The sequence below is a fragment of the Pleurodeles waltl genome, chromosome 11, assembly GCF_031143425.1.
Source record: "Pleurodeles waltl isolate 20211129_DDA chromosome 11, aPleWal1.hap1.20221129, whole genome shotgun sequence".
NCBI lineage: Eukaryota > Metazoa > Chordata > Amphibia > Caudata > Salamandridae > Pleurodeles > Pleurodeles waltl.
This window is the reverse complement of record NC_090450.1, coordinates 534,047,624-534,060,177: the sequence shown is the minus strand read 5'-3', so window position 1 is coordinate 534,060,177 and position 12,554 is coordinate 534,047,624. Positions and strand designations below refer to the sequence as shown.

Here is a 12,554-nt window from a genome sequence, read left to right as displayed (position 1 = left end):
AACCAACACTGTGAAACCAGCAACGCTGCTCTCCAGAGCTCACCACGAGGGTCACAACGCCCTACAAATCTTCCCGACACCGTAGCTGGCCCGCGAGGCCACAGGCGGCCTGAACTGTTGGTTTTGTTGCTCACAACACCGTGATAGCCTCAGGGCTATTGACTGCAAGGAACTGAATTTTTAAGATAAGTCTTACAAAATTCATATCTCTAGCACTGTATGTTGGATTTTTATCGTTTTGGTCTTGTTTTACAAAGAGAAATATTGGCTATTTTTCTAAAACTGGTGTGGTGTCCTTTTGTAGTGTTTTCACTTGTTACTGTGTGTTATGTGCAAATGCTTTACACATTGCTTCTGAGATAAGCCTGACTTCTCGTGCCAAGCTACCAAGGGGGTGAGCAGGGGTTATCTGTGTGGGTATCTCACTTATCCCGACTGGATTGAGGGTCCCTACTTGGACAGGGTGCAAACCGACTGCCAAATAGAGACCCCATTTTTAACACCCCAAATTTGGTGGGGATATAAGGAAAGGGTTTACTCCATAGGAAAAATATTTTCTCTACAGAGAAAAAACAGCATGCAATTAATTACATTCCCTCTGTGCAAAGATCTCCACTAGACAGATCTCTCTACACGGGGAATGGTACCTCAATTTGGAAATTCAGTGATTTCCCTATGATTCCTCAGGGAAACTCACACCAGGTGCAGCTTTCCATGCTGATTTCAAGAGGAATTTGTGAATGCCCAAAAATAGCCAACCTACACCAGGATGTAGATTGAAATATACACGTTTTTGTGAAGAGGCCCCTGTTGGATTGAATGCACTTTGGAAAGATGCACTATGAAGTTGAAAATCATGTTTACGGTTTCTATGGGAAAAAGCCGACCGTGTTTCAATGCACTGATTGAAGGCACTCATCTTGTATTGTAAAGTAAAAATCAGATTACACTCCTCAAAATAAATCTTTCCATTGCAACCTAATACTCTGCTCTTTGCTGCCATATTTACACACTATCTCTTGTAAAGCAAGGCATGTGCCAGAGTTCACCAATCTGAATGTTCCAATTGGAAGTTATAGCATACACCAATGTTTTCAATTACCCCCAAAGCTAGAGACCAATACTTTTCATTCCTACCAAAAGACATGCCGAAAATTAATCAGCGTAACTCAGAGTATGAAAATGCACTGTTGTTGGGGGCTCTTTGCATCTCACCTCAACGTGTACAAAATGCAGCATTAAGTCAGAGGCTTAGTCCAAAAAATAGATGTTTCTCACAGGGGCGGCTGGTAACCTTAAAAAGTCGTGGGGCGAGCAAAGTGCCCCACCACTTCCCAAAAAACAAAATTAAACACCCTCTCCCTCCCAAACCCCTTAATAAAATAACCCCTCCTTCAACAAACCCCAAAATAAAACTAATATGTTAAATAAAATTAAAGTAAAAGATACTTACTGACTACAGCACGTCCTCCTCAGTGTTCTGTAAAATGCAGGTTGCTGTGGAGCTCCCCAGACCAATCCAGACGCTGCTCTTATGCTATTAACCAGCATGAGAAGCGCTCCAATCAAATGAAGCATGCTTGCTGGAAGCTCCTTCAGGCCCTGGAGGTCTGTGCTTGGCTTCCACCCAGCTGTCTAAGACAGCTGAATGGAGAGCTGCAAAGTGTGCATGTCAGTTTGGCTGGCGGAATACAGCCAGCCAAATTGACATGCGCACTTTGGAGCATCAAGCCAGCCACTGGTTTTGTCCTGCATGCTTCCAATTGGCTGCAGATGACATGCCTCACGTGTTTTTCTTCAGGAGTACAACGGCGTGCATATCAGGTAATAAATTAAATGGCTATGAAATAATTTCATTGCCATTTTATGTTTTTCACTTGTAGATCACAGAGGGCTGGGGGTGGGTGGGTGCACTCTAGCCCTCATGGAGAAACCGCGCCTGGTGTATCATCTCTGCCTGGCTCTTCATTGAATTCCAGTTTAGAGAATAATCATTTTCAACAACTGTGCTTGGTGCTGGCAAAGCCTTGGGCCCAGAGCATGTTTCAAGCTTAAAGTACTGCAAAACTTTAGTAGAGCACCAACTAGGAACTCCAGGTAGTTCCTTCCATTTAGGTGGAGAAGTGCTGTTTAAAGAGGTGCACCTACAAGACCAGTGACACTCTCAATAAGCCTTCCTCAATGTCTGTTTTTGTAGCAGAACTTTTGAGCACTGGATTACTCTGGTGCTGTTCCCGCAAAACACAATTGTGTCACACGCTGCTTTATCCTATCCCAGGTTAACTTTTCTGATGTTTCACCAATCCAAAGCTGCAAAGTGTCTGGAATGGTAAAAGCTTTTTGCAATTCTACAGTTCAGCATGGAAGCCACTAGGTAATCCTATGCTTAAAGACTTAGCTATTAAAATGTACTAATGTCCTATAAGTACTAATGTCCTATGGCAGTGCGGAACCCTCTCCTCATCGTCCCAGTGCATACCTGCTGACCTCGGATGGCACACGTAAAGCAGTTACCGGGCTATACAGAGCAATCCGTGCAGGGGTACAGAACCCTCTCGACGATCTGAGGCAGAGGTAGGAGGTGGACCTGGGGACCCAGATATCAGAAGGAGATTGGGGCAGATACTGGAGAGGATGCCAAAAATCTCCAGAAACTCTAGATTTCACCTTATTCAATTCTATGTTCTACATAGGGCCTATCTTACCCCGCAGAGACTGCAAGACCATTTTTATGTGCTGGATGCGAATTGCCCCCTGTGTGGAGTAGAGGCGGCAGAATTTGTGCACATGATGTGGTCCTGCACACACACCTGCTCATTGCCTGCTGCACTGGTTCTCTCACACCCCCAAGAACAGGGTGACTAGCAGATTCCAGGACCTTGCATATATATTAGCTAAAAGGGAACTGATGAAGAACTGGAAAAGCCCGATCAGTCCCAACCCTCAAAATTGGAAGAGAGAGCTAAAGAAATGGGCGGAAATTAAAAGATTAGTAATACACACGGAGCTTGGGTGGGGAAGAGGCTCCCCTGAATTGAAGGAGGCCTGGGTGCAGATCACTATAGCACTGCATGAAGGGCCCTCGGTTCCTCGCACGGACGGAACGGAGCCAGTCACTGCATCCACAAACTGACAAAACAATATATTCACACATTCACAGGGGAATTGACGTAGCAGACAGGGCAGTGAACGTATGCACAAGGCTCGTACATCAAGCATAACTCCTAGAAAGCACACGACCACGGGCGTAGTCAGATACTCCTACATAGGGCAGGGACAGGCGGGGCAGGGAATTGGGGGACAGTTACGAGTTGAGTGGGGTAGTCCTTTATCTTGTTATAGCATTCGGACGAGAGAGATACCGTGCCTACCTTCTCCCCCACTTATATGTATTTGACGAGCAGTTAGCACTGAAGGGGGCGAGAAGGGGTTGGTATACGTTAACCTTGGATAGCTTTCAACGTTGTTATAACCATACGATGACAATCAATATCATGTAATATCTAGCGAAGTCAGCTCTATTAACATGTGCTGTGTAAATGTCGGCATTTTACCATTCCTATGTAGTTGCAATGGTTGAACTCAAATTTCAATAAAATGTGTTAAAAAAAAAAAAGTACTAATGTCCTATGCACGTCTCACACACTGCTCTCAGTGTGCTGTCACCTTCATGGTACCAAATTTATTAGAAGGAGTTCATGTCACGAGGACACATATTTTGTAATCCTAAAAATTCCAGGTACCACCGTCTAGGACTGAAAACAAGACTTCTTTGTGTCTTGGAGTGATGGTGCAACCCTGAGCTTGATCATTACAGTCTCCAGGTCTCTAGTTTGGACATCTGTGCAGCACTCGATGGGCTACATTTTCTAAACACAAACAGCCATGCTCTGCACCTGCTTCTTTTCTCACAGGATTATCTGCTGATTTTCTGTCTTCTGTCTGATTGTTTGTGACTTGTCTCACTCGTAGATGGTCCATTTTAGACCTTTGTGATTTCTAGATTAACCTGCTGACCTCATCTTGGAGATTCTCAAAACCATGAAAATCCCTTTTCTTTCTCTGTACTCTTGAAACTGCCTACTTATGCTAAGGTCTAACCTCCTGACTTACTTCACTAGCCTCCGTGATGATTCTATAAAGACCATTTCTTAGGGACTGTTTCTTAGACTTGGGGGTGTTCTACATTGATACAGGAGGGACTGCTTCTTGCCAGATTTAGAGGATAGCCACTATGTAAATGATTTCGATTTACAACTATTGTAAATTTATTTTACGTGGGTATTGTGAAATCAGACATGAATTTGGCCACCCTAGAACTTTGCTGGGCACGCTGCTTTAAGCAATTGTTCATCAAAGGCCATCTTATAATACTCAAAAGCACTATGTAATATTTAAGCCTGTAACAGAGGCATGGACTGCATGTCCCATTATAAGAAGAGAAGGTGCAGTCCGTGATACGATTCTGGAATAATCTTACTAAACTATTAGCAAACTTAAAAGAGCTAATGAGACCTCAGATCCATTTCACTGCATGTGTTAAAAGCAATGACACACGATGTTCTGAACAAAATACTGATTCAGAAAACAGAAAACCTACCCGAGTTGTGACTGGCTGGTCGTTGGGAGGAGTCTTGATTTTCCCTGATCAGTCATTTTGCTGGGAAGTAGACTGAGAAGGCAGGAAACGTGCAGGGTGTGAATCAGCCGGGCTCCCCAGTACATGTTCCTATGATAACCACAGGGACAGTAAAGCAGCACGTCTCAGCTCTTTCTGAATGCATCAATATAGTCAGCACAGCTGGGACAGCCCTGCAACACAAAAGCAAAAAAAGAGCCTAAAGGTTCATAAGTCAATTGTAAGACACGGAACATGCCAATGAAGTATCCCATATAAACTGTAGAATAAAATCTACCAGATGAATCCATGCCAACAGAGACATCATGTTTCAGTTATGGGGTTTTGTTAACAGCACACTGTACTGTGGAAGTAGTTATAGTCCTGGTTCAGCTCAAATGGAGAAAGTTTTATACTATGTTTTTTTGCTGAAGGAAATTGGAACTGGAATATAGTATCTGGTAGCCTCTGGAGGCCACAGTTCCTTGAATTCTGCCATGAATGTGCTCCAAAAACAATTATAAATTCATGTGGCTACTTCCCCTGCCTGGCAACTCCTTTTGTAGGTGTTGCTATATAAATGCACAATGGTTATGCATCAGCCATAGGTAAGCAGAATTTAGAGAAAAACCTGTGACGTTTTTTGAACTATTGAAAATGTCTGCACATTGCTGTATGCTCATTCCTATACATCGGAAAAGTCAGAGGGGCAAGATGCTGAGTATTGAAGATCACAGGAAAATCTACAATTCTGCTAAACATTTTCTTTTTTGCAGTTGTTGCAAGGCAAAAGTAGGCAGATGCCAAGGGTGCTACAGGTAAAGGGCCGCCTCCTCGCACCAAATATGACCCAATTGCCTGGGTAGGTGATACTATAATGTCCCTTCACCCAGTGCGCCAAAACTACCTGAATCAACACTACATATAGCTGGCTATATACGGACATAAAAAAACCCTGCTAATATGCATCCAAGAGGCTATCTCAGGGCTGGTTTTAGGCTTGTCTAGAGCCAGCCTTAGCTGACTGACAGAGATTATGTCATCACCAAAAGTGCTTTAATAAACACTGAGCGTGAGCACTGACTCCGCCCTAAAGCTGATCTTCTTTAATGGCATTTGATTGAACAGCAGTTGTATTATTTTACCCATAGAGTTACTTCATTGCTCTTAATTGCCAGAGTCATTGTTAGCACAGACCTATTACAAATACTGTAGCTAGAGGTTTGTGTGGTGGAAGCCTCAGATAAACACAGTAGGAATGGGATTTAAATTGTGAAGTCTCTGACAGACACAACAAAATGTGGTTTCACATTGTGAAATCTGAAAAAAATCAAAAGGCACTAAAGGAAAGAGCTTTACATTGTTAACACTGGCAGATGTACCAACACAAATCTGGGCAACAACTGTGTTAGTCGTTTATGAAGTAGTTCCATTGTCCACAACCGACAGGTATATTGTAACACAGACCCTGGCTCAATTAAGGTAGATTCACTAGAAAGGGTCTTTGCATGATGCAATCCTTGGACAAATACTGTTGGAAGAAGTTTTATATTCTGAACTCTCTGACAAATGCAATGGGAAATTGTTTCACAATGTGAACTCTCTTACAAATGCAACAGGAAGGGATTTTACATTGTGAACTCGCTTGACAAATATAATTGGGAGAGGTTTTACATTTTGGATCATGTGACACTTAATACAGGAAGAGGCTTAACATTGTTTATGATTGTGAAACACTTGCAGAGTTCTCCTGTTCAGGAGCGCCTTTCATTGTGTATTCTTGTAACTTCAAGTTCAGTGTTTAGTTGTGCGTTTTTTAAAGTATTTTTGCTTTTAAAAGGGAAACAAACTGGCAGGACATTGATTAATGAAGGATAATTGTATGCTTTGAGGGCTACTGAGTTTCTAGCTCACACCACCTCACTGAGTAAGACTTGGACTGCTCCCCCTGACAACCCAATGGTCAAGAAATAAAGTGGCCTTCCTGGTCCTCAGTTAGGATGTACAGCTTTCATGATCTTTGTTGTCATTATTTTTTTGGGAAGCAGTGCATTAGCCACTTATGAAATAGCTCCACTGCTCACAACTAATAGAGGCAGTGTTAACACAGACCCTTTGTTAAATATAGCAGAAAGGGGCTTTACATGGTCTAAACCTCAGGTCAAATTCTATACGAAGCGGTTTTATATCATGCCGTCTCTTACAAATGCAATAGAAATGTGTTTTGTATTGTAAACTCTCTTAAATATAATTGGGAGAGTTTTTACAGTTTTATCAGTGTTACAATTGTAACAGGAAGGGGTTTTACATTGTGAACTTCATGACAAACACCACAAGAAGAAGCTTTACATTGTTTAAAAATTAAAGACATTCTTATACAGTTGTCTAGTTCATGATGGGGCTAGTGAGGTAGGGCTTTAACTGTATACAACTGGATGTATATGTTTAGTATTTAGTTGTGTGTGTTTTAAAGCACTTTTACTATTTCAAAGTGAATGCACTATTTGGGCATTCCTTTATTAAGAGATGTATATGTTTTGTGGAGGTCTAATCAGACCACCTCCCCGCATAAGCCTTGAACTGCTGTGTCTCACCAAACGGAGGTTCATGTGATAAATGAATGTACCTGGTGCTAGGTTTGGGTCCAATATTGAGGTTGTGTGAAGGCTTTCAGTATGTCTCTTTGGCGCCCTTCTTCACTACAGGCATTTGATTTGGCGGCATATATCTTCTTGTTCCTCTTATATCCCCTTCACATAACCCAACAATGCAAACAGTGGTGACAGGGTCAATTCAATTCCTTTCATTTTAGAAAGTATCTTGAATATTTGGCCCCAGTATTTTGCAATAGGACAGCAGAGCCATCACTAGCAAATGTAATCTGCTATGTCATTATGGTATTGAGCGTTTCTTCTGGCTACAACTAAACCCAATGACTTAGTGCCAGCTTGCATGTAATGCGTCAGTTTAGAAATTTAAAGTCTATAATTCTGTGTCTACTATTTAGGGATGTTTTCTCAGTTTGAGAGCTGCAATAGTACCAGATTTTAACAAGGATCTCTTCCCCTATATCCACAACCCATTTTGTCTTCACATTCATTATAGGGAGTGTTCAGGTATCTGCAATGGCTATGTATAGTTTGGACTTGGTTATAGGTGCAGATACTAAGCTAATTTAGTGCTGTGAACTTAGGTGGAAGATAAAAAGGGCATTTTGAGTACTTAAGCATAAAAAATGTCTAAAGGCTAAATGCTTTCCTTATCTTTGAGCTGATCAAGAGCAATGATTTCACCTGCTGTATTAAGATCTCCAGTTTGATGGTATTCCACTGTGTACAGTGTTGTTGAGCTTTAGGTTTAAATGTGACTTTTAGTAAGGGATTATTGAGTATGGTCATCTCTAGGAAAGATATCCCACTTAAACTTACTATTGATCAGTCCTAGCCAGACATATACTGTATTATTTAATGTGTTGAATTGCACCTTTGGTCTCAGGAGGGTATTAGTCAGGATGGCGCCATTTGCCTCTTTTTCAACATGTGGGGTGTATACTCCACATTATAGCAGTAGATGTCATGTTCAGCCTCAGCCACCAAAATGTAATGTTCTAGAATCAGGACTGCTCCTGTTGAGTGCGGAAGGGTTAATGTGTTCCAGTATTTCCAAGGCTGCCTTCCTACCTCAAGGTAAAACACATGAGTATTATAAGGATTTTAAAGAAGAATGATTTTGATAATATAACAGGTATTTTTGAGAAATAATATGACATTTGGTAGAAAGACCATTATAATGATTGCAACCCTTCCAGCCACTGATAGTTGAAGAGATTTCCATTGCAGAAACTTTGTTAGATGGAGGACACGACGGGTTGACGGAGGACGCTATGCTACAGAGGCGCCGGCTGAGACATGACCGCAGGAGGCTGCTGGAGGACGCGGAAACCCGCGGAGACCTCCGGAGGACATGGAACCAGGTCGCGGGAGTCTGGTTGCGGTTTGTGGTGGTGGTGCAGTTGTGGTGAGCGGGGCGGGCACCAACGAGACATTGCCGGAGATGCCACCCGCCACCCACCCCCTTGCCCGTTCGTTTACCCCCTCATTCGCCTGCCTCCGTTTTTGCAAGCTTGCGGCTTGCTGTGGTCCCTAGGGAGGCTGCTGCACTGCCAGACTGCCGGGTGGAGTATATTGCCCAATCCCTTTCTACTGCCGTGGTGGCTGGGATTGTGAGGCAAGGGGGCTTGACAACGTTTCTGTGTCCTGCTGCCCTTCCTGATTGGCCCCATCTGGCTCCGAGCCCCCCTCCTCGCCTGAGTGGATCCAGGGCACTGCTGAGCAGAGGGAGCTGAGGGCGAGGTTGACGGCTGCCTGCTATCGAGGCCCTAGGTGGGCACAGTCAACCATCCAACAGGCAGAGGTCACAAGGAGGACATGAGGAGGGCACAAGGAAGGGAAAGACCATCATGCAGCCCTGTCCCAGCTGCAGCCGCAGTTATGTGTAGCTCGGGGTAAGGGTCTGCAAGATTGTGAGTTTCCAAGCGCGGTGGGCTTAGACGTCCACTGCGGAGTGTGTGCCCCAACTCCCTCGCGGAAGCGGGCCAGCTAGGCCTGGGTGCGGCTTGCGGGGGAGCCTGGAGAGACCCGCTCGCCCCAGTCCGCAGCCTTGCTGGTAGCTCGGCTCATAGCTCAGCTAAACCATGCAAAGCTCAGTAACCAAGCAAAACAACTCGCCCGGCCATACTGACTGCTGACCATTGAGAAATGAGATCTGGTAAAATAAGAGGCAAGACCTCAACCGCAAACAAGAGGAAGAGGAAAGAGGAGTCAGTACTAATTGGAATGCAGGCGAAAAGGAGAGCTAGCACCACAGCCCAATCGATAGATGGTGTCTCAAACTGCTTATCTAATGATGGCTCATCAATGCAAAAGCCTGAGAAGGAATTAATAAACACAGAAGCATTGGACATGGCAACAACTGATAGTTTTCAGCATGAGGGGTAGGTCCCCTTGTGCAGGAAGGACAGACACATTGGTCAACCCCCAGCCCTGATTAAGTCCCACAAAATAACAGACTACCTTGGGGTAAGGAATAGGATAATTAAGCACCAAGCCCTCACCTTACCCCCCCATTTCGGACCAGGCTTCTGACATTAGAGGGGGATCTGTGGATGAAAGAGCCTACCCTCCACCAGTACCACTCTCCCCTATCATTAACATCTTTTAGAGCAGAGCTATTAATTCGATGGTGGAGGAATACACTCAATTCAATTGGCAGACCTTGAGGAATCGGAAGGGCATCTCTGCCAACATTTGACAAAGACGGAGCGGAAACGCGCAATGAAGGGTAGGAAGAACACTGAGGTGGCGACCAGACACAGCACAGAAATATTAAACTTCAAAGTACAGGACGATGACGTGGGGATAACTTCCCCAGGCCCTTCAGAAAATACATTGTCTCCCTGGAGGCCTTTGACCTCTGCCCCGGCAATGGAAGGGCCAGAATTAGGAGGTACTGCTAGGTCTTTTCAGGATCGGCAAGCAATTATTCTAACACAGGCTATAGAGGGCAACATGGAAAGGACTGAGTGCCTCTTGGGCAGACAAGTAGGATCGGCACCCAAGTTAGAAGGGGTTGATGCCATAGTACGGAACTGTTCCCTGAGGACAGATCGAATAGGAATGCTCATAGAGCAATTAAGCCTTGTAAATAATGCAAATCAGCCATGCTGGCCCAAGGTCCCCAGAATATAAGTCTAGAGGTCCCCAAGATGTGCTCAATCGTTCCACTGTTCTCAAACTAATAAATGTTCTCCCGGGCCTGGAACTGGTGGCTTCTGATGATACTGCCGCAATAAAATTTTACACAAGCCCAGGGCAGTCAACAATCGGACCCAACTGTGGTAGTATTTACACCACCGGATCTCCCAATGCAAATTTTGAAAAGGAAAAATATCCTAAAATGCTGGGGAATTGAGGTTATTTCCTACTTAGGGGAAAGATACCAGCATCCAATACTGCAGAATTGTCTTTTAAAAAGGAAGGAAGTAATCCCTTGGCCAGTTTTACGAGGGGCAAATGGGAAGTCCAAATCTAGTGAGTCTGCTAAAGAAGTGACAGGAGAAGGGATGGCAGTACAATTAGATTTGAAAATAGAAATACAGGAAGAAGAGGGCCAAAGAAGGATCTTAGCCAGACAACCTTTGACAAAAGTCCAGCCCCAGGATAAACGGTCCTGGCTTCCGATAGCGCTAGCCTCTAGATTATCCCCAAAAAGCTGAATGATAGCCCAGCGACCACCCCAATTGCAAGGTTGATTGAGTATTTGCTCTTGGAACATAGGTGGTCTTCAGTCCAAGTTGGAAGACCCAGAAGTTATTCAATTTCTGGTTTCTTTTGTTATTATAATGCTGCAGGAAACATGGGCACTTACAAGCCTCCCTCTAATCAGGTACGAGGAATTTAGCAAGCCAGCAGTAAAACATAACACATTCGGGCAAAAGGAGACCTAGCAACCTATATCAGCACTAGACTCATGGCTAAGATGTCAGGGCTGCAGAGAGGAGATCACCTGCTCCTGCTGATGCACCCAGACGGCTGGGCAAAAAATAAACATAACCCTCTGATTTTGATCAATGTTGATCTCAATCCTAAAAAGAAACACATTTAATCTAATAAACTCCTAGATCATGTGCTCCATATAAAAAATTCATTCATCTATGCCTATTGGCTTGTCTCAGGTGACTTTAAACTTGATCTATTTCATTCACCAAGTGAGGATCATGTGCAAATAGCAGTCCCATTGCCCTCTCAAAACTTGCCTTCGCAGAGAAAAAAAGATGAAATTGGTGATAAGTTAATTAAGAGCTGTGGGTTAGCAGGCATTTTTGCACTGAATGGGCAGCTGCCGTCGGATATTTCGCCCACCTGGACAAAAGCCTCAGAAGAGGTGGTTTCATACCTACACTATGGCCCTCATTACGACCTCGGCTGTCTTTTCGCAAGACCGCCGAGGTACCGCCGTGCTGAAGACCAGCAGTGGTGGCGGTCTTCCGCGCTGCGTATTATGACCGCTGGCAGCCCTCCGTCGTTTTCCTTATGGAAAGCCGCCAGCAGCCATACTGGCGGTCGGCGGGAAAGTGGAGGCTGTTCAACCTCCACCGCCACGTCAACAGAACACCGCCCACAGAATCACATCCCATGATTCGGTGTGGCGGTGTTCTGGTGACGGTGTGCTGGTGGCGGAGCTGCCCCCATGGATCCCGTCCCCTGCTGGAGGGCCAACGGACAAGGTAAGTTGATCGTCCGTTAGGGGAGGGGGGTGGGGGGGAGATGTGTGCTGTGTGTGTGCATGGGGGTATGCGTGTGAGTGTGTAGAGGGGGTGTGTGAGTGCGTGTATGCGTGCAGGGGGTGCTGTGTGTATGGGAAATGTGTGTGGGTCGGTCGGTGTGCATGTCTGTTTGTATGTGTTGTCGTGATGTATGTGTGCGTGTAGGGGTGCATGTATGTGCATGTTGGGGGTGTGTGCGTGTAGAGTTGTGTATATGTGCATGTTGGGGTGAGGGTGGGGAGGGGGGTTGTGCCACCTTTAGGGGTGGCATGGGTGTAGAGGGTGTGGGGGGAGGGCACATGGGGGGTAGCGGGGGTGGGGAGACCCCTATCAGTGCCAGGGAAGGAATTCCCTGGCACTGATAGTGCCTATCGCCAGGGATCTCATGGCGGTTCCCAATCACCCGAAATCCATGGCGGTATGCAGGGTCCTGATACCGTTGGCGGTCTAGTGACGGCCGCCGGGCTGGAGACCGAAATCTCCAGCCCAGCGGTCATCACCGCCATGGCGGTCGGAATGGTGAAGTGGCGGATGACCGCGGCATAATTCAATTTTTTTTTTCACCGGCCTGTTTGTGGTCTTACCACCGCTTTACCACCGACCGCCAGGGTC

The 12,554-nt window shown here is 45.1% G+C and overlaps 1 protein-coding gene and 1 long non-coding RNA gene across 3 annotated transcripts in view; one reads left to right on the top strand and one right to left on the bottom strand.

Moving 5' to 3' along the window:
• The window catches only part of ZBTB38 (zinc finger and BTB domain containing 38), a 180,112-nt gene that overhangs the window by 43,056 nt on the left and 124,502 nt on the right, over window positions 1–12,554 (top strand). The window lies entirely within an intron of this gene.
• LOC138265849 (uncharacterized) overlaps window positions 1–12,554 on the bottom strand; it is a 156,288-nt gene that overhangs the window by 92,941 nt on the left and 50,793 nt on the right. For both annotated transcript variants that reach the window (XR_011199434.1, XR_011199435.1), the window contains exon 4: window positions 4,601–4,812. This is a non-coding gene — a long non-coding RNA (uncharacterized lncRNA). The remainder of the gene's footprint in view (window positions 1–4,600; window positions 4,813–12,554) is intronic.